The sequence below is a fragment of the Pieris napi genome, chromosome 5, assembly GCF_905475465.1.
Source record: "Pieris napi chromosome 5, ilPieNapi1.2, whole genome shotgun sequence".
Classification (NCBI taxonomy): domain Eukaryota; kingdom Metazoa; phylum Arthropoda; class Insecta; order Lepidoptera; family Pieridae; genus Pieris; species Pieris napi.
Window position 1 is genome coordinate 2,660,289 of NC_062238.1, and position 22,351 is coordinate 2,682,639.

Genomic DNA, 22,351 nt, shown 5'->3' on the forward strand with positions numbered 1-22,351 from the left:
TATATATTGATCCTAAACTTAATATTTACTATTATAAAAAGATATTCTAATACAATTTACTATTATAAAAAAATATTCTAAAAAGGCCGGCGGCCCTCTGGCATTGAGAGTGTCCATGGGCATTGGCATATCACTTAACATCAGATGGGCCTCCTGCTCGTTTGTCCCCTGATCTATAAAAAAAATTACTACGTATATGATTTGTTATCTTGCGTCAATAGACCGCAAAATATAATCGTTACGGCCGATAGATTTTATATAGAACATGGTCTCTTAATGAACCTAGCATTAACTGTATTGTAAAAAAAAACACCGTAAAGTAGGTGTTATATTCATCAAATGTCAAAACCACATAGAGTATAAAGAAACAGAGATTATTTAAAAGCCTGTTTTAAGATTGTGACGTGTAACCGTCTGTTAGCATCTCTATTGAAACAACGGTACTCGTATCGCGGCAGTCGGCGACTGCGCAGGTCTATGCCCTCATCGCACCAACACGTTTATTCTTAATTCAAATGTAACAAGTGTGACTAATAAAAATAGTGTAATAAGTGTAGTGACGTGGTTGTGAAGAGTGCTAGTGATTAGTTTTTCAAGAATTCCCCGGTGCAACTTTCAGGTAAACACTTTGCATTTTAAGAGAACTTATCAATATGAATAAGTTCTCGAGTTTCGTTGAAAACTGCGTTCTTGTGGAATAGGTATGTTTGTTTTATAACTCCAGCTATAAACTTTGTACCATTTGAATGAATAAACATTTGGTTACGAGAAAAATAAATAAAATGCACGCCACCGTTGACTTTGTCAGCGGTTGATTTGATTGTATACCGTTGCTTTCAAATGTTAAATGTAAAATATCACAATCTATATTTTTAAATAAAAATACCTTAAATGAGAAATATAGCATAACCTAAATACGTTAAAAGGTTCGATTTTAATACGATTCTTAGAGGCAGAGTTTATACTTCTTAAATAAATAAAAAAAGCTGGTAAATACAAAAGCTAAGAATAGATTATGGTCGTCAATACATGTTAGAGTTGATTGTATCTTCTAACTTCAAGGTCAACGTCATTATCAATTTCCTCACGTGAGCTTAAAGCTTGTTCGTGGAACTATTTGAAAGTTATGTATGGTACTTAATCATTTATTAATGGATTGAAACGATATTAATATTGAGATAGTTTTGATCAATAATATTAAATACATATATTTAAAAAACGAGACAAAAAAAAACAAGTTATCTTAAAGGAATTTTAACGCGAATTACATTAAAGACGCTCAGTATTTTTTTAAATCTACCACGACAATAAATGGGTGATTTTTTATAAGTATCTTTCAGATTATAAACATTGTCTACGTTATAATGTCGTAATCAATTAGGTTAAATTAAATTAAGCAGCGAATTGACGCCGAGCTATAAGTTATTAATTACATATAGTTAAGTACATTGTTAGGCACGTAATCATATTACGCGAAATCTCCATTAGCATTAGTGAAATGGTAATACAAGGGATAAAGTTATCTATTAAATAGTATTATTAACCAATTACATTTAATTAACATAACATTTTTCAATTATAAACTGTGTAATAAAATTTAATTAACTCAGAAGGTACCGTAAGAATTGTAGATATAGGTTTATAAACTTCAATAATGTTTAAAAATAATTATAACTGAGGATACTATACGACTAAAGGCCGATTTACATTATCTTAGTGTTTAGGAGAGTGCTTTAGGATAGTACTTTAGTTGAAACATGTAAACGCTATTTGTTTTAGTAAACGCTACGCTAAAGAACTTGCCTTTCAAGTTGTACTAAAGCACTCTCCTAAACACTAAGATAATGTAAATCGGCCTTAAGAGATTTTATATAAAGGTTTATATATTTTACTTTTCACTTGCATTGCAAGCATGTACAGATCGTAAAAAGTACGGTCCTTTGACCCTTGACAGCTAAACTTATACAGACATCTGTGCAAGCTTATTAATCCCACATAAGCGCGACATCAAATAAGTGCCGCTCACATTTCAAAGTAACTAACCATGTAATAACCAATTTCGCAGCTCGAAATGTAAAATTTCCATTGTTGAACGAAGTAGAATGAGAGTAATCACAAGTTGCATCACTTTGAACGTGACCCACTGAACTGAGACACGAAAACTGCCTTCGAGTTTTAATCAACTTGTATCTACTTTTCAGAGTAACACGTGTTAAGTTTTTATCTATTATTCATAGTCTAAAAAACACAGTGGCGGTACAACGCGGTTTGGGCCTCAAATTTCTGTATCTATTCGTGATCATTTGTTATCTAATTGCCAAGTTGATCAGCCAACATGCCGTCGACTTTTTGGGTTGCCTGATTTACTCACGATGTTAGCAAGTTAGTGTTAAAAGCCCACGTAGACAGAAAGTCCATTGGCATGGACGAGAGTCGCACTCTGAAACCGCTAGGCCAACACTGCTCTATACTATGTATTATTATTTTAGACAAATTTTACATAAATGTGATAAAGTAAATGAATAAAATTCAGCGTTTCGTTCGCTCGTGATTGGTCAAACGGAAAGATGGATCTTGTCACGTATGTAAATATTTATAATTTTTTTATTAAATAGTGTTCAATATATACATGACACGTGAACCTGTTATGGTTGCTTATTAATGTAGCGCCACAGATTTTTTTTAATTTTTTTGACAACCTCACGCTGGCGATTAATCACAAAACGCAAAATTCGTCCCCCATTTCACATTGTCACCCCCTTCAATTCAATTTATTTTAAGACTAGATGGAAGCAATTTTGTAGAGTTGCACTTCGCCAAGGAATGCGGTTCTTGCAAAAAGATTACAAAGGCTAATGGGATGAACCTGCTTGACTTAAATAACATCGCAAAATTGAACGCCATTACTTAAATTAATCTACATGGAACCAACAAAAGAGCTGGTGCGGCTTGTGATGTGGCTGAAAAAAGCCTGCAAAAACAGTGGTCTAGGCTCCGAATATGATTTTGTCCCATTCGGTGTGGAGACCCTTGGTCCGTGGGGTCCTAGTGCTATAAAGCTTTTTAAGGAAATATCAAAAAGGTTAGTCGATATCACAGGAGACCGAAGAGCTGGCAGCTACCTCGGACAAAGAATTAGTCTAACTATTCAAAGGGGGAACGCTGCCAGTATCTTCGGAACCTTGCCTAAAGGGACTCCTTTTAATAATATTTCTTTTTAATTTGCTTTCGTGGGTTAGTGCTGGTAAGACGTAATACTTATTGGACCTGGGTCCGATACTTTTTAGCGTTGGGAGGCATAGCAAGTTAACGCTCCTGACGATCTCCAGTTAGGTGAAAGGCGTCAGAGATTTTAGCGCCTGGGTTTTGTAATACTAGTGAGCCATCGTAATAGGCCTTTTGGAGGTTTTCCTTAATTTTTCCATAACTAAGCTTACACTATGCGAATTTGAAACATATGGTTTGGGAATTTGTGAAGTAATTAATTATATGGAGTTGATACGTTTCATTTCTATGTCTAATATAATAAGTTTTTTTCAAATCAGGACTAAAAAAGGCATTGAGTTTAAGAATGAAGTACAAAAATATTATGAAAAGTTTATTACGTACGTGTGTGTAGTATTACGATTTCCTCGTGGTGCCTAAAGAAATCTTTATCTATTAGATGGGGGTCAACCTCCCGGAGCAGATAGCATCTAAGATATGTTACTATTCTGTAAGATTTTTTTAATAGAGCCTACGGAACAACCAAAAAATGCAGCTGCCGCAGCCCGTGGACACCCATACGAGTGTGCGCGTTTAAATGACGATCTACGCGGAAACAATAACTTATGTCAGCTGGAATTCTATGAACAAAAAGTCTAAAACATTTAATACAAATAAATCTAGAATAATCTTGAATAATACAATACATAATAGATATTCTGGCGCCAAAACGAAACGAAACAAAAAGTACCCATTGTGTGTTACAGAATTCTATGAAATTTTAACGCTACTGATGTAAGTGCACTGTTGTATAAGATTCGTTGTTTACGTCATTCGTTGCGTTTTATTTCCTTTCAGTGACAACCGGTTTTGTATTTTCTTTACGGCGATCAGCCTAGTTTATTAGAAAATTTTGAATTACTTGTTAATTTGATGGGTATAAATGTTTTTATACCGTAATATAAGTATGTAAAAACTACCTATTTCATTTAATTTAAGTATACGAGATCTTAGCTTCGATAACGGACGAATAATATTGTCAAGGTGGTAGCGAAGTGAACCTACATGTATTAAAACATACTATTTGTATATAACATAGCATTAAAACCTAACTAGCAGCAACTTTTTTTTGTTAAGTGATGCCCATGGACACTCTTGATGCCAGGGGGCGTTGGCGGCCTTTTAAGAATTGGTACACTCTTTTCTTTAAGGACCCTAAGACGAATTGGTTCGGAAATACTTCTGTGAGAACCTAGTTCCACATAGTGGTTGTGCGCGGCTAAAACTGTCTTAAATAACGCTCAGTTGTGTATTATCACTTCGAGGTGATGTGGAATTTCCTATTCTGCCCCGATATTAGATAAAAAAATCATCAAATCAAATTGATTTACAGTTTCCGCTTATTATATACGTAGATACTATTTCTATTTCCAGTTATAATAAAGATAGATTATATATTTTAAGATGTATAGATAGAATACAAGAATTATAAATTTTAAGGTTCTGTTACTCTAGAAAGTTGTGTAGTTATAATTGTATAAACAAATACTCAATTACGAGGACAGCGTTCGCTCACTTGACACCAAGTAAAAGTAATGTGATAAGTTTGCTTTGAAATATAACTCCGAGAAGAAAGTATGAGACGTTGGTTGAAATATAGTTTGTTTGATGTACTTTCTTTTCGCTATTTAAATAAGCTTATTTCATAATTAACAAGCTATTTGTAGAATTTTCGAATTTTCGAGTTTCGAATTTTATTTCTTTTTATTAAAGACGTGTACAGGACTGTCCAAGTTCGCTTGTTTCCAATTTTTTGTGACTCTATAATAAGTCATAGTAATATAACTTATTACATATAAAGACAGGCTGGCAATATGTGTAAACTCGATAAACTTAAAAATACAAAGTTTTACGTAAATTGACATACATTGTCGTTGAAGAGGTCAGAAAATATTAAATAATCGCTATCTACGCGGGCGAACCTGTGAAGGGAAGCTATAGAAACAAAGTCCCATTCCGCCCTCTGAACGCTTAGATCTTATAAACAAGAAAACAAATTTTAATGTGGTTTTAATTAATCAAGTCATATTAATAATTTTATTTTTATTTCAAGACATATATCTAAGTACATGTAGAGATACTACTAAAAATAATACGAGTATATGAGTCCGATTACGCCCAATTCAAATGAAAAATCACTTCATATTTTTAAATTAATTTAATGTCTAGAAAACTTCTGTTTAAGAACATTCGAGACTCTGCCATAAAACCTTTGTATGTCTGTGTGTTTAAATTTAATATAATAACTGTAGCGTCTTCATCCTACAGCTCACTGAGATGACGTCATACTCTGAAACGCGCTTACGAAGTTATTCCGGCCGCTAAGGATATACAACTTCTCTAGACTGGTCGAGGTTCTTAAGGTTGCAGGAACTTTTCACCATCCGTCCAATTATACGCTAGCCAATTAAGTAGTTACTCATTTTAAATTTCAATTTTCAAATGAAGTTCATTAATTGATATTGAACATCAAGTGTTATTAATTGCAATAATGTATTCAGTTTCCATTTGGCGCGTTCAATTGGACTACAAAATCATTCAAAATTAATAAACCGCAGAGGAATTTATACAAAATGTTTTCCGTTGTGTTAATAAATACTATTTCCCAGTTAAGAGAGCATAACACAGCTTCTCATTGTGTAAGCGATTTCTAATAATCCGGAAGGTATTCTGATTTATAAGGCGTGAAGTATGTAATTTCATTACGCTATCTTAGTTCATTCATAAGTGATAGTTTGTGGTACAAAATTTTATGTTACGTACTCGTAAATAGACTTTCTGTCTATGTGCGCATTTAATACTCGTATTAGAAAGAACATTTTTCTTAATTAATTGTGTCTGCACAGACAAAATTTAACATTACGATGTAGCCTAACGACTAATAAGTAAATAAAAACTAACCTAATTTATTCAAAAGAAATGAATAGGAAAACAAATGATGAAGAGACAGAGAGAGAGAGAGAAATCCAGACTCTTAAAAGGTTATAGCGCCACTGGTTTGGTTAAGGTTGTATTATTTACTGCACTGTATGACCTATCTAACCAACGCGAGACATGACTTTTAGTCAAGTTCCAAAAATTAGCCTAAGAATTTTCTCGAGAAAGAGAAAATAATCAATACTTTTTAATTATTTAATGAACATTAATAACCCATTAAATAAAAAAAAGTTGTAGTGCATTTTAATGCCGGGTTCATTTATTTGGAGTAGTGTTGGCCTAGTGCGAAACTCCTTGAGGTCGTAGGCTGAGCTTTTAACACTCACACGTGAAGGAAATCATCGTGTGAAAACAGGAATTCATTAGACCTAAAAAGTCGACGGCGTGTGTCAGGCACAGAAGGTACCTACTTGCCAATTTGAAAAAACCATTGATCTTGAATGAAACAGATACAGAAATCTGATCCCTTAAAAAGTAGAGGGGGTGTTACCAGATTAAACAAAAAAAAAGTTTTAGGCGGTTCATATTTTTGAAGCAGTGTTGGCCCAATGGTATACGTGAGATAGAGTATCAACCTAGTGGTATCAGTCCAGACCTAAAGTGTAGTAATGCCATTGGAATTTAGCATAAAAGATATATTTCGTAGTGAAACCCATTATCATAAGCGGAAACACCACTGAGGAGCTTCCATCTCTCAACGTCAACCTTCGTGGCGACACAAAGAAGGTTAGACATTTTATAAATCGACAGTCTGCACCCTCCGTGATTTCGAATGAAAGACTATTTTGTATCATACATACATGATAATATTGTTAAATTTCAAATATATTAATTTGTAAATAGGCGTAGGCAATTTTAACTTTTTTACAATATGCCTCTATGCTTTCAATCTAAAAAGTGTTTATATGATTTAGAATGAAATTTTAATAAGAGCCATTTTGCCTATTATTTAAAATCAACATACTGTAATGTCTAAATAGTGTAGAAAAGAACTAAAAAAATCAGCCCAAACTCACAAGTTTCTTGTTCAAAGACTCTGATCAATCTTCGAATGAAATGAATGAATAACAGTGACGAAATACGTTAAGGGTTTTTTATAACGCTGGCAGACGTTTTCTTGTTATATTAAGTACAAATATGGCATCTAAATAAGGGACGGGGTAGAGTAAAATTTCTAATTCGAATCATTCAAAATATTGGGATGACCACTTGTATCAGTTTGGGATATATAACATGGATTACGACGTAAAATACAAAAAAACGGTCAAGCCGTTTCGGATGAATTTAGTCACAAACACTGTGATACAAGACTTTTGTATGTACCTATTTTGTTCATAATATTTTTAGACTTAACTTTGATTCTGACCTACTATCAATCTGCGAACCGTGTAACAGCAGCTCAATATTAAGCTCTTCTGGGTCAACAAGATAATATTATGTGAAACCTGAGCACGGCATATAGGGAATATAGGCAATACTGATTTTGTATTTGCAATAATAATATTACGGATACTTTATTTATAATGTCGTACTATTTATTTTTACTTAAAATATTTATTAAAAATCGACGATCGTAAAGCATATATACACCCCGATATTACTTCAATGAAATCTTTATTAAATTTGAATATTTGAATTTCGAACGTCAGAACAATTACATAAAGCCAAATTATAAACGTAGAATATCTAAATAAAAATTTGAAGCGCGCAATTTCTGTAGTCTATGTACATATCATTATAAATTTTACTAATCTGTGGCCATGCCAGATTTTGGCGCTATTCATACGTTTTAGTGATCTTTTAAATACCAATATATGAGGTTACATAAATTGCTTATGCAACTGTACTTATTTAACTAGATATAGAAACACTGGTGTGATGATTATGTCAAGGTACTGTGACATTTTACATAAACTAGGATTTATCCATTTGTTACGTTCCACGAAATAAATTAGTACTATTAACCACCAAAGCGCCGAGAATCAAGTTAATTTAATTATTGTCGTAATAATCGTCGTCGGGATGACGACGAACAAACAAGATTCCACAATCGAGTGAGACAAAACCTCCGGATCTACTGCATTCACTAAAACTATTAACAACTCGAACACTCGATTATATGCTTTGTACATTAGTGCAATTTCTCATATACGAACATACCAAAATGTGTCTTGACAAATACCATTTATTACATCGAATCACTTACCATTAACAAGGACACATATATTGTGTATTGTTTTTTTTAACGAGATTAGAATAAAATTCAATTGTTTTCGCTTAATTCAATACAAAACTCTATAAATTAAATATTTCTTTATAATATTATTGTAGATAGATACCTATCGTACCTACGTCTAATTTCATGCATTATTTAAAAGCACAAAAGTGCGTGTGATGAGTGAAGAAAGACCTCGCGAGTGGTTTCATCACATGGCCTTGGCTTTATATAGCTCATTGTTCACACTTTATTTTGACATTAACAGTAAAATTATCATAACTGTTTTTTTAATGTCGAAACGTTAATATTTACGAATAACAATAATTAAGGAATTCGTTTTACTTCATCATGCTGACACTGATGAAAACTTATTGATAGTTAAGATAGGACCTGCAAAAATAACAGGTTCTTATCTTTATTACAAGTGTTGACTTGAACTCAAACGGTGGCAAAGTTAAATGTGGTAACTATGGCAACCAACACGGTACGAAGTTCTAATCGCAGGTTTTCTGTTTAGATTCGCATCGCAAGATCTATTTTAATACGTTAATAGAACAACAATAGTTTTATTGAAATTATTGTATGAGTATAGACAATGACTCAATGACTTTTATGACTCACTCATATACGCACAAGTGAAATTAAATAAACTTGGTAAAAAACAAAGCAAAGTAAGTAGAGCATAGATTTGTCTAATAGAGCGTGCTAATTGAAACCGTTCTAAATTCCTTCACAAATTGTCTCTAAGACTTAAATCTTTTTTAGCTTTCGTGGCACTTATCTCGATATTTTTTATAAGTTCTGTTTTATACGTTGTATGATATGTGATGTTATTTTAATTGACGATTCATATATAACAACACATCATGGAATATCCCTTAAAGTCCCGAGCAAGACATGTTTTTTTCAAATATTCAGTGTTGGATAATAAAGTTCTTCAAAGCGTACTATTTCGTTAAATAACTCGCGCGCTTTATGGCTATGTTGTGTCAGTGGCAATGGGATGTATCACCTAACATCTTTTGAGCCTCCTGCGCGGTTACATTTTTATAAAATCGCAAATCTAGATTTGTATAAAAACACTAAACACGTAAACCACTAAATAAACTTGTCCTATTATCTACCGTTACGATAAGGTCATCAACCTTTATTCTAGATTATTATCTCAAACCAACAATTTTTATGAACCGGGATTTCCGAATGATGTCAAGTTTTATCATAATGTGCCTCCTAGGAGCAACTTAAACACGTCTTGAATGCTAAATCTTTGCAACTTTAAGCTGTGATAAAATATTTGAAATAAATTCAGATATTCCCAGCTAGGGGTAATTGGTTGCACTCAGCTATAGGTAAGGAGAAATCTACAAATACATAATGCAGATGTGTTAAAGAGGTTTGGACTGCGAGTACCGATTAACCACACAAGCCATGGGCGGAAGTTGGACTCGTGCGGTCATGAAGCAGCATACATGAACCCGAATTCATCAGAACTTCTCCATAATCTTTAGTTTGGTATTTATGTATTTATTTTAAACTTATTTTCTAGCTTAACAGCGCGCGCACTAAGTTGTGAATCTCTGTGCCAGTTAGTGCGCGCATTATAATTTTTTTAGTTTATTGTGCGAAAAAAGTATAAATAAAGTGAAAGCCTAAGTTTTGAGAAAAATTCTTATAGAGAAGTAAGCATAAGCCAGCTGTACGCCCAGCATACTTCTTTCTAAATGACATGTTGCCTAGAGCTTTAGCTTGAGTTTAGTGATTTGAGCGAGCGGCCCTCATCCATGAACTCGTGAATTCAAATTACGGCTGTTACTTTTGTTTGCGATTTTAATTCTCGCTCGTATGGTCAAGGGAAACATCGTGAGAAAAGCGTTATGCCTTGGTCAAAAATATCGATGGCGTTTTTATGTTGACTTGCTGCTTCCACATGGCTCTGTTCTCGCCTTGTAATTGTTACAAACTGTCTGATCGAACTCCCTGACCACCATTACTGAAAAGTACGCGAAACGGAGCGTAAACAATGTATTTATTTGTTTAAATTTAAATAATATTAAAGTACGAAAACAATTTGACTACATCATACAAAAACGTAACATCACAACATATGGCTACCATTAAAATGAAATGTGTTTGCGCTCTGTTTCCTCACTCCCTAACGTAGGCTCTTCATTAAATTAAGAAGGTGTAAGTGCTCTCCATCTCGCAAAGTATCCCGTTTTTTACGGACTCTTAAACGTAAAATCTTATATCTCTAGGAATCTAATATGTCAAGACGGAGACTAATTCTGATGAAATACGTTCATAAATTGGTGTAGCAAACAGGTATTTAGAGTATTTTAATTGCCTGAAATGAACTTTAGCAATTAAGACCTTTACATACTTTGGGTTTTTATTTAAACTGAATTATTATTACTTCGTCTTTAGTTTTTGCTGTTTTGTGATATCGATAAATATCGATAAAAATCTTAATCTTAGAATTTGCGCAGGTTATATTATGTTAAACAATGGCAAATTTCGTAAGGGGTAATTCTTTCGAAACATTTCTCTATACTTCTAAAAATCTATATTTTTTTAATTACTAATATTATATATTTTCTGAGATCCATCTTCATCATAACGTAGAAAACAAGATATGGCTAAGAAACATCGCAAAAGTTCGTAGCGTTTTTCTAAGACAATGGTGTAAAAACGTGTTCGCGGAAGAATGTCGTATGTCAGAGATAATTAATATTCGTCCTGAATTGTGAGGTAATTTTGAAAATCTGTCTGTCATAATAGCTTTTAGTCTATACCCAAAATAATGAATATTATGTTGATTGTAATATGTTTAATAAACGTACAACTTTATTATAACAATACAATATTCCAGTAATGGAATTTGTAGGTAAATTATAATTCCTTTCATATTATTTTAGTTTGATATTATAATTTAAACATTTTGAATACATTTAAATCAGATCATTTATTGATGAATAGCAATAGTGTTTTATGTAATAATTTTAAATGAATTAAGAAAAACAAAGTCTTAACTAAGCCAACACTTTCTTGTCTAAAGTTGTTATCTATCTTTTTTCAACCCACAGGAAACATAATTGGACATAATGAGATGAATAGACATTTAACTCTTAGAAGTGTTATTAGACTGACTTCAGTTTTATAAACATAGGGTTTAAAAGTTTACTTATTTAGTGTAATAACTACTCAATTTTATCTTATATTTCACCACCAGTCTATATCTTTCCTCGATAAATATAACATCAAACACAAAAATATCTTTTTAATTCGAACCGGTAGTTCTAGAGATGTTTCCCTAAACAAACAAAATCACGTGGTATAACTTTTCACACACACATCTCATTATTAAAAGTTTTAGTGAATTCCTCCGTTAAACCGTGTCTATGTTTGTGTGTAATAGTTATTATGAATGTGAGAAATGAAGACGTAATAAAGTTTTGTGCGTAGAATTTGTAATTAAATGTAGTGAAAGCAAACGTACTTTCTAAGTATTGCAAAAAATATGAGCGTTTGTAATTTGGGTTACATTTATTTATTTGTATTATTCTTGGCTATTATTTATTTTAAATTATTAATTTAATTTAACAAATATATGTAACAAATCTAAAATGTAACGCTGCTGTAATACTTTTTTCATGTATTTTAATATGCCATGTAATTTATCATAAAAAAGTTAATTCAAGTCTAATTTATTGTATTATTTTTTCTAACATATATGTATGTATGTAACATATATGTATATTCATTAAGTCACAGTATTCGCTAATGATTTATACAGTTAGCAAGGTTATTTCGTTGTCTTCGGTGGAGATGCTAAGGGTAAGACTTTGAGTCGAGAGATGAATTCAATACACTATTGACACAAGAGAGGGAGAAGCGCTGAAGATCGCTCTTGATAGTGCGGAGTAACTTTTCGAACAATAATTGAGGACCGCTACCATCGCTAGAACGTTAATCTTTGAACACGATTTCTGTTGAAGTATGACGAGACAGTGTGGTCCACTTAATAATAAAAATTATCACAGCTGCGACCTATAATAGTAAAAACATCAGATAAAGAAATGAGTTCATTCCTTTTAATCATACATTAAAATATATAACTTTAGAAGACCTTTTAAGTAAATTATACCTGTGTCGAGAACCTCTTCCATAACCAACTTAACACTAAAATGTACTTACAATTTTTACAAACTAAATCAAATATCAACCCAAGCCAAATTATTCACCAGCAAGTCTAGATTACTTAGCTGATATGTTGATAGAACCAGGATGAAATTATATTAAAACACCAGTATAATAAATTTCAAATTTCACACAAGCTTCTGCAATATTAAACGTGAAAAATGACAGCCGCATAAGTTGTAAAATTTTCTTCTACACTGTACAATAAGAATAATGTCGTCTCCACTTGGATAGGGTCCAACTTTTTCAAGTCTTACGCTATTGTTATTAAAACTTGCCGAGGTTATTACAAAGGCTATTGACTTAAGTGATAAGTGTTATGAAATGAATTCAACAATATTTTATACAGGAGCTCTCTATAATTTTGCCATTGCATCTATAGTAGTCGAAATTGATCTTCAACGTTGTCTATTTAAAATATTTTCACCCATATGCCGCTGACGCGATGAAGAAATGCCGCCAATTAGAGATTAAATGTATGCTGTTTATTTTAATGTATCTATTCGAAATACTAATAAATATATTGAAAAAATCTATTAATAGACATAAACTAAATGATACCAACACACAAATTTACCGTATTCTTAACCTATATAGTAATAATAATTATAAAAAATAAGTAGAAAATAAAAACAAATTTAAAAATTTGGGCCCCTGTGTACCTTAACGCTGGCAGCATTTACCCGCCGTATTGCGATACTTATTCGTCGAGCGAGGAGGAGTTCTGGGGTCACCAGTACTTAACGATTTAAGTTGGCTTACCGATAGTACTGATGAACAAAACAAAAGACATTAGTATTGAGTCAAATTGTATCAAGATTCCCAACCTTCACAATCTTTAAACAAATGGAGACGTTATGTTTTTTTATATTATTAAGAATTGCTTTCTGAAACATAATAATGGCTGGCACCATTCACAGAACATAATAAAATAAAGTTAAACAAAAAACAGTATTATTGCGTGAGTTATTTTAACGGTAGGTTTGTTTAAAGTGTTGTTTAGTAGCTGCTTGAACGGTAAACCTAGGTTTTATTTCAATCGCAAGTAGTTAACATTCCTCAGATCATACTGAGATTCGACTTAAACTTTATATGTTTATTTTAACTTGCATGGCTTTAGTAAGAAACGTAAAATATGTAGGTTTGATGCCCTGTAAAATATCGGATCAGCTGATTATTATTAACCAGTTTAATACAAGATAATAAAAAAATATGGTGCATATGATCCGTTACGTTCTAGTTTATATTTAATTACTTCAAATTATTGCAGACTCCAACAAAATCCAATATCATAAATATGTTTTTCTGTAGGGGTGACTCTAGGCGAATAAGATTTTTCTTTGACAAACGGTCGTGAGTCAGTCGGACTGAAGTTTTATAATACTGTACTATCAAATATTTAAAGTAAAACCGTTCAAAAGTTTGCACTCGTAAATTTATTTCTTAAGTCAAATATCATTTCAAGTACTTTCCTTGTAAAAGTTCCAGTGGTTGAAATTTAAAGCGATTATTGGACAGTAATCGAAATTGTTTTTGGTCATAGCGAAATCAATAAGGTCAAGTCAAATATTCGAAAATACTGAAAAAGGATTCCCTCCGATGTTGATATACTCTGTGTCGACGAAATTCATGTCTATATTTTAATAGTTCTAAATTTAAATTTGTAATACTGGAGATATGCCTCTTTATTCGTATAACGAACCGTAAAAACAAATTTCACCGTGTACGAGAAGTAGAATAAATTACGGTTAACAAACATCGAAGAAAAGTGAATTTTCAAGACGATTATGAAGCATTATTTAATTAACATAATTATTGATTTAAAGCAAATGATGGTCACTAGCTTAGTATTTACAACGATTCCCCAGAGAAAGGAAAACATGACAGAGAAGACCCCATAACGACCCCAATTACGAAAGATTACGGAACAGTGACCCATAACCTCAAGATACTTTGAAATTATCGTTTTAAAGAGAATAAATAGACGCATTAAAACACACTTCGGTGCACAGACAGAAATTACAAATGAGATCTTTTGTCTCGAAATTGTGTCATTAATCAGCACGATTTTCGATTATCTTACGTCTCGAGTCGTAAAAGGAAAATTTGTCAGAAATTCATACTTTTTATAAACAACAAGGTTTGTCTATGGTTTTGCCTGTTACAAACAATATAGTTAAAGAACTTAAAGGTTAGCCCTTTAGTCTTTATAAGTAACTATATGAATACTAAAGCGCTGGCCAGTGTTCACAGAGCTGGTAATTTTTTAAATATTTTGATAATAAATATTTAAAAAAGGGTAAGAAACTAATAACTCTACACTTCATATTGGTATAGACAAAGGCATCAGGGATTATTTAAAAAGGAGTATTAAATACGGAGATATTATTACATATCGTAATACGTACAAATTTTGAAAACATACATGGATCGAGGTTAATATTATGTAATGACGATTATTGGAGTCAAAATATTTAAGAAATCAATTTATGATTTCTGCAAAGTGTGTCTCGTATATTGAATATGCCAATAAGAGTTTGAGGCGCGGTTCAGTGGTTGACAAATAAGACATATTTTGTAAGAGAAATTTAATTTAACTTGAGTTTTAATCTAAATATGAGTTATTTGAAAAAAATTGTTTTAATGTGGTTATATCAAAATTTGAACTTATAAAAAATCATTAGTTTAAAATGTAGTATACGAGTATAATTGACTAATTATTATCTGAGATTCATTTATTATTCAAAGCATACCATAGCCACTAATAGAATTAATGGATCATGTAAATAAGCTTTAGATGGTTACTGTGTGCTATAATTTATTGATTGAAAAATTAGGCTGTGTCACAAATGCATTACCATAGGTTATTTAAAAAATGTATATCAGCTGGGATGGCAAAGACAGACGAAATACTACTAGTGAAATTTATACGCTTCTACTGAAGCTGCAATTCTTGATTTTGTCTTAAAATGTCATTCGTGTATGTCTTGAGATACATAGTTATAATATAACTGTTTTTGCTAAAAAAACTAATAATCAATATACTTTTTATCTGCTACACTGTAACTAGGTTAGTTTATCATACACTAAGCTGTAAAGATTCTATTGCATTTTGCATGCATTGGCGATATTTTTCTAGCTCGAAGCGTCATATTTATCAATGCCAGGTTTTCTGTTCCATACGATACTTTTCATACATCGTTCTTACTTTTATATTTTATATGAAACGTATGCAGGTAAGTTAGAGATTTTATTTTTGTATAGATTGTAAACGATTCTCTTTTAGGTAAGGAACTCACTTGCCATGAATTATTTTTAACTAAAAAAACTCGATATAGGAAATTTGTCATCAAAACATATTCAGAAATGTGGGTCGATCTACAGTCACGAGAATGAACTCTTACAGATGAGACCAGTTTTTCTATGTAAATACTGAGGGTTGATATTAGATTAAATAATTTGAATATTACTGAACTGACGAAATTAATTTAATACAATTAATAATAATTTCAAAATGAAATATTTCGTTGGATGTTGCCATTTATGTTTATTGACAGTTCAAGGTCTAAGTTTGGTAATATGTTTTACGCATTGCGTAGTTGTAATCATTGATGAAATTTTTTAAAACCCAGGTCTTGGTTCGATTTGAATTCAGACTTTATTTTGGGTATGGAGGTCAGAAGGACGATAAAGAAATTAATGATATAGAAATGTGTGGGTGACAGTCCCTAATGAATTAAATTTATAGGCAGGTGAATATTTGCGAGAAAATAGATAGTTTCCTTTGAACAGACTTTGTGTGCTTTGCGGTCAGGCGTTACGAAACCTACGCGATTTCGAATATGGTTCGGAATGAGGTTGTCCTTAACATTTAATTTTTCTTTGATATTGAATGATATCATACCTTATGTTTATATATTTTGTGTGCTTTGCTTATACAATTATTTAAATAATAAAAGCTCTTCTGGTTAGAACGTAAAACCTTTTCTTTCAATTGTGTTTATTCTAAAATAGGTGTATTCATAAACTCTCTAATTTAGGAAATAATGACACGTATTATGTTCACATAATGAATGAAGTGACGAGATATATAATAAATACATAAAGTGTAAAGAAGGCCATGCAAGCGTTATTAAATAATCAAACATCATAGAATTTGAAATGGTCACAGAGACTAGGACAAAACTCGATCAAAGGTTTTAACAAAAAAAACCACTTGTTATTATTACTCCACTAACAGCTCCATTCTTTTAAAGGTCATGAAGCCAAAGAGTTCAATTTACTTGTAAATAACCGATACAAGAGCCAACAAATTGCCAATAAAAAGCTAACAAATATATGGTTGGGAGTTTCGGTCAGAGTTGTAAATCCGTTGGTGGAAGCAATAAATCTTTAGGAAATATATCAAAAGCAATGTAATACAGTTACGATTGTCACTTGGGATCAGCGTATTGGCTCCGACTTTATTTTGAATATTAAAATGAGTGACGCTTGCCGTTCGATGTGATCTGATGGGCGGATTATGGAAATGTATGATTGGGTATTGGCTCAATTTATGAATGAATTACTTATTGATTATGTGTGTGGATATTCTTTTATCTATACATTTTATTATAATATTCTTTTGGAGACAAATTCATCTCGTTATATTTTGCACTCCAGAGAATGCTCATTGGACTTAAACAACTTGATTCAGTAATACCTTTTCAAACTAATCTCGTCTCTAAGTGCGATGGAGTTTCGACCTTTCGTTGTTGAGATCCCCTAGTTCCGCACTTCACAATTTTAACCGTTGTTTCTTGTGAAAACAGTTGAGGAATAGAACTCCTAGAACTTCAGTTCATTCAAGCCGCATCTCACTTAACATCAGGTGGGGATTGCGGGAAAACGTGTGTCCGTACTGAATAAAAATAAACTAAAAATAAATTATTTGTCATTCGTTTGTTGACACATATGCGGAAATAATTTGTAGTATTTTTTTTCTTAATAAAACAACTTTTACTTAAGGAAGCACCTCTTATCACTTTTATAGTACGCTGTAAGCATGAACACATTTCTATGTAGTCCTGCCAAACGACTTTATTCATAAGGAAGTACGGTATTACTCTTCAATGGATTCGAAAACACAGTAAATGGTCATGAAATATCTATTATAAAATATATTATATGGCGTTATACTGTGATATATTTAGGATAGGTAGGAGGAAGTTTAGGATTAGGTGTGGTCTATAGATATATTACCAAGTTTTACAGAAATACGAGTATATGGAAATTAAACAATTAACACAACGTTATGCATTGCATACGAGTATAAAGCAATTATAAAAAAATCAATTGTTAGACAATGTATCCCACAGTTTTCCATCGTTAAATATAGAAAACGTTTTCGCTTTTATCTGTAGTTTAAATATGAAATTCCAAACGAGCGACGAAATACAATTCGTTTTAGCTAAAAGTTTTAGCAAATATTCAGATTATTGCAGTCGTTGATGGGAGAATACATTTCTATTCATATAATTTTGTCCATGTAGAGTTATTTTTTTATATACTTCGGTTTATAATAACTTACGAGGGCCCGCTAACAATTAAGAGGGCAACCCTAAATACCCGAAAACCACAGAACATAAATGTGGTTTTTGAAGCGTTGCTTTTTTTAACTGTTCTGTGATGAAAACCGTAGTTCAAGAAATGTACCACAAAATGATATGTACTTCATCTTTACCACAATTTACGTCAATGTTTATATGAATTATTTAAACATTCCTTGAACTTTATTTAGCAGCACGTAGTAAACAAGGTTACGTTCCAAGGTATCTATTTCATGAGTTTTTCTAGTACTTATGTTATGTAAGTGGTATGTATTTATTTAAAATTGTCATTTTATTGCAACTGATTAGAAAGCATTCAGATATAGAATATATGCAACGAAAACTGAGCCACAAAAAGCTTGAAAAACTCTGTAGTATGTAAACTTAGTAACTAAAATGTATTTATGACACTTACATCACTGTAATCGAAGAAAGGGAAATTTAATTATAAGGGTCAAATGTTCTGTAGTATTTTTTTAAGTGGGTAACAACTTTTTTTTTCATTTTTCCCAATCGATGTTAAGAAATTCGTCGGTTTACGTCCAGTAGTAGATTTTTCTATAGTAAAAAACGACAGTATAATATTTTCTATATGTACTAAATATGCTTGCTAACGCATATATAGTAGTGCTTGAGTTACACCAGTAAAAAAAAATCTATAAATTAAATATTATTTGCAAGATAAAAAAACAGGTTTCTTGAGATTCCTTGAGGAGTTTCTTGACTCGTTCTTATAGCGTTGAGGTAATTACAATGTAAGAACAAACAAAATGATTGTATGTAAAATAGATCATAATAAATGTATTTATTTAGTATTTTTGACCTAATATAGAGCATAGGATTAGGTTGAATTTCATTCAAGTGAATCGAGCTACATTGTCGAGAAGTTAATTTGGGTCACGCGAGAGGTTTGAGTAATAACCGCTATTGGGCCTAACCGGAAAGCCGAACTAACTCCGGTCACTGTATGCTTAACTGTACTTAGCTGGTACTGTGACGTCATTGTTCACAATGTGTACATTTGACATTTGCACAGAACAACGTAAATTACTTTATAATTGGCTCGGTTCTGTTTGTATGGAATTAGTGTTGAGTGGCTTTGATTTTGTGGCATACATACGTCGTGTTTTTGCCACTCATATACACAGGGTGTATATTGCATTTCTTAATTAGTGACACGTAATTTATTGGGATAAAGAAGCAGACAGCTCAGTCTTTTTTTCTTTACATTTTTAAGCTGTAGGCAATGTTGTAAACAGCTAGAAATTTATAAATACAAACGTATGACATGACGTTTCGCACGTGGTTTTTTAGGGGGAAGCGGGGCCCCTTCCGAATTTTCTAAGTGTTCACGGACAGAGCTTTGTCTTAATAACCCGACATCTTCTGGTATGCATGGAGCACCCTCTCCGCCTTTGTATATAAAAATAAATATATCAGTGGCGCTACAACCTTTTTAGGTCTGGGCCTCAGATTTCCGAATCTTTTTCATTTGTCAATCTAATAGGAAAGTAGAAGATCAGATTCCTATTCCTGGCACAGGCATCGACTTTTTGGATCTAAATCAAGCCGGTTTCCTCACGATGTTTTCCTTCACCGTTCAAGCAAATGTTAAATGCGCACTTAGAAAGTCCCTTGGTTCGGGGATCGAACCTACGACCTTAGGGATGACAGTCGCACGCTGAAGCCACTAGGCCAACGCCCAACACTACTCGCCTTTGTATATGAACCTAAAATAAAAAAGTACGTTACGCCCAGTGCTCTTAATAAAATAAAACCTTATTTCTAAAACATATAAAACGCTTCGTAAAATTTAGATTTTATTTCTACACTATATTAGATTTTACGAAAACTGTTCAATTACGAACATGCAATATGGATAACGAGTGCGGTGAAGTGAAATATTTAGTGAGTTTAACAAAAAAATATTGGTTGATATTTGCATATAAAGGTTAAAATTGTAATATCATTGTAGTTTTTGTTTGCATACAATGCTACTACTTACGTCTATACGAGTATTATTTGACTGGTCATGATTATGACTATTGCATATTAATTATTTCTTTATACATTTCACGTAGAAAAGATTATCTATTTATCCTTCTTCTGGAAGTTACCTTCTAACTGCATACTGCGTTTATGTATAATAATATTTCATTAATATGATATGATAAAATTATGAATACCACTGTTATAAAACCGAGTTAGTTTGTATAATAATTAAGTTTACTTGTCTCTTCACAATATCTGCATTTTACTGGTTAAATGCTGATCTTTGTGAGAGGCTGGTGCCTGTAATAGGACTTTCAAAGTCCTGTGGGTAAGGTTATCTGCCATCGCGAATAGAAAATGTTTAGCAAAGACGTGACTATATACTACAACTAAAGTAACAAATAAAATAAATGTAAAGCATGAGTTGTTGTGAGTGTGTGAGTATGTGTAATTTAAACGTGTATGAAAGAACTTTAAAATAAAAATGCGAATGTTGAGAATGAAATAGATTTGCTTTGCAAATTGTGTACTTACGCCGTTTGTTAGTGTGATGGGGTCAAACGTTAGTTGGGAATGTTGCTTTAATATAGCATTTAAGATAAACGTTTCTCTTATTATGAGGAGGCCTCTTTGATGCCACTTTGTACAAAGTGCAACCGTTGAATAGCGATAGGGAAGACCGGCGCCTTCTTTGAGAATAGCACGTTGTGCTCTTTCTAAGGCGAATAAATGATCAACGTAGTAATAGTTAGTTATTGTATTGATACATGAGGTGACTTTTGGCGCACCCTCAATACAATATATATGTATCGATACAATAACTTACTATTACTACGTTGATCATTTATTCGCCTTAGATTCCTAAAGATCAAATGATTCAATTTGCGCTTATGACTAGAAACTACATACATACTTACTTTACATCATCACCCTTAAAGTAAAAAAGTTACAATTTAAAAAAAAAATTGTCTATTAAGTAAAGAAATATAATACATTACAATAAGTATTTCCGTAATATTGTGAGTACAATTTATAGTGTTAAGGTCGTTATGGATGAACTGGGAAGCCTTGACACAGGTATTTTTTACTTAACGGTCCAAAAATTTAACAATTAATTATATATTATCTACTTACACGAATATATACGATAAAAATCGAACATTTCTCTAACGTCATTAGAAGCTGTCAGAGCGGTAATACGCAATAACAGTACCGAAGGTTCTTTCTAACCATAGGTAATGTAATGTCTATGCCTCTAACGGACCGTAGCTGTTGATTAGTTTTTAACCAAGTACAAGGACAGGTGAAGTTTCCAAGAAAATGCAACGGTTTACACTTTTCTTGCAATTCCAGGATGTAAAACTAACTGTATTTAAGTTTAATTATGTTTCAAACGAGATTAATCTACTTTTATTTAAGAACTTTTTATTAAAGTTGTACAGAACTTTTCTTGTTATTTAATAACAATAATAGGTTTAATTTTAAAGATTAATTTATCTTTTTTGTTCTTTATAGTAGGAGATGAATTAACAAGTGTAATGTTGTCTTAAGAGACTTTTATTACACTCAATGTAGAAATTAAGGAAAATTAACACCACTTTTATCTAAATTATTCTTCGCTGTCTCCGTTTTAAAAAAATATTATAATTTTTATAAAACTTCAATGACATGACTACGCACGCATTAAGCATTCTTAACCTTACGTATAATAACTACTTAACTTTAAGTTTATTAACATTTTAATAATATGTGTTTTTACCAGAGTTATGTTTTTCATGCATTACATACGTAGTTATTTAAAGCTCTTGCTTTAAAAGATTAAAGACTGTTGATACTTAGCTTCGAACAAAGAGTTTCATTTATTTGAGCATTTATATAAGTTTTATTCATATTTATAGTACTCGCGTAAATCAAAACGAATAAGGCTTTATATTTTTTATTAGAACACAGTCTGTAAATAGCAACTAGATTTTTGCTAGCGACACAAAGAACTACATACTTTTAATGAGTTTATTAATGTTTTTGCGTGAGTTAAATTAAAATATGATATTTCCAATAAGACGAAAATAAATCGTTCCTTCTAATTTTTTATTAAACTATATTCGGTACTTGCATTTGTAATGTATATTGTACTTGCTGGTGAAGTTTATTTTTA

General features: G+C 32.0%; 1 protein-coding gene across 2 annotated transcripts in view; it reads left to right on the forward strand.

The window, feature by feature from the left end:
- The first annotated feature begins 432 nt into the window (after positions 1 to 432).
- LOC125049407 (chaoptin) overlaps positions 433 to 22,351 on the forward strand; it is a 65,087-nt gene continuing 43,168 nt past the window's right edge. For both annotated transcript variants that reach the window (XM_047648666.1, XM_047648667.1), the window contains exon 1: positions 433 to 619. The gene's annotated coding sequence lies outside the window, so the exon portion shown is untranslated. The remainder of the gene's footprint in view (positions 620 to 22,351) is intronic.